The sequence below is a fragment of the Gymnodraco acuticeps genome, unplaced genomic scaffold (assembly GCF_902827175.1).
Source record: "Gymnodraco acuticeps unplaced genomic scaffold, fGymAcu1.1, whole genome shotgun sequence".
NCBI lineage: Eukaryota > Metazoa > Chordata > Actinopteri > Perciformes > Bathydraconidae > Gymnodraco > Gymnodraco acuticeps.
Window position 1 is genome coordinate 955,376 of NW_022992041.1, and position 1,273 is coordinate 956,648.

Sequence of the window (1,273 nt, forward strand, 5' to 3'; positions counted from 1 at the left end):
ATCGCTTAGCAGGTGCTGGTTTCGAGGTACGGTGACCCTCTCTGGCCAGTCCAATGCAACATCCCCTGCATCAGCTCTACCCTCTCTCTCTGGCTCCTCCTGAGCAACATCTCTTGCATCAGCTACCCTCTCTTTCTGGCTCCTCCTGAGCATCTCCCTGTCCTCCACCAAAGAGGCTCTGCATGGCAGAAGTGGTCTGGCCCTGCCGTTCCAGGCAACCTTGGACAAAAAGTTGTATGGGACTCTGGTGTCTTTCGATCCTCAACCCATGATTGTTCCACTGGTCCAAAAAAACCCGTAGGTCATGGTTTATGCGTGGGAGATAGACATAATGCAGGGCCCACATGTGCATTTCATTGTCTATGTCTATTATGCCTTCACTCTCCAGGAAGTTAAAGAGGTCGTAATAGACATTGCTCACACCTCGCCACAGGTCACCCCAGAGCCGTTCTATTGTCTGGTTGTGGGTGCTTCTTCCACGGAGAGCACTGCCTCTGTAAGAGCCTCTGAAGATGCTCATCATTAGGTAGACAGAGTTGTTTTCGCCCCCATGGTCGGTTCTGACACTCGAGGGCACACCATACTTGGCCATGGGATCGCCTTGGCTTTTTACCGTCACTTGGCAGTCTAAATAAGTACACAAACAGCATATGAGTGTGTATGCATGTATTGGACCATAGATGGCGCTCTTCTCATTAGTGTGTACTTATACTGCATGGGGGGGTGTCCGTCAACCCAATATGGGGTCCTAATTTTTTCTTCAGGGTCTTCTAAATAGGGCCCAGATCAGGAATCTGAAATATGGGAACCCTAACCCACCCAGAAATGTTTATTCAATTAAATGTCAAACTTTATCACAAAATCCTCTCATAAGCTAAGGGTCTGACAGGCTTGTGGTGGGGGAGGGGTAGAAAATGAAAAAAATTGAAAAAAGTGCGTGGCGCTCAGAGACTTTGAGAGTGTGTTGCTTAACTTGTGTGGAACCCGCTTGCAAAATGTGGGTACCCTGTGACCTTCGACAAGGTCAAAACTGAGGTCAGAGGTCACATTTTCATGCCGCACGGTGCCCTTTACGGCACAAAGGAAGGTCCGACAGCTTTGAGCTTGGTCTTGTTGGAACCGTCTCGGAGAGCAGATGCAGATTGATGCCTCTGGTTCAACGACATGTCAAAGGTTACGCCTTAAAATGTAACAAAACCTTCCCTTAAGCCTTTGAGATGCAAACTGCTGCATGAGTTTTTAAAAGGACTTTGGAAAGGGCTAAAGAGATACT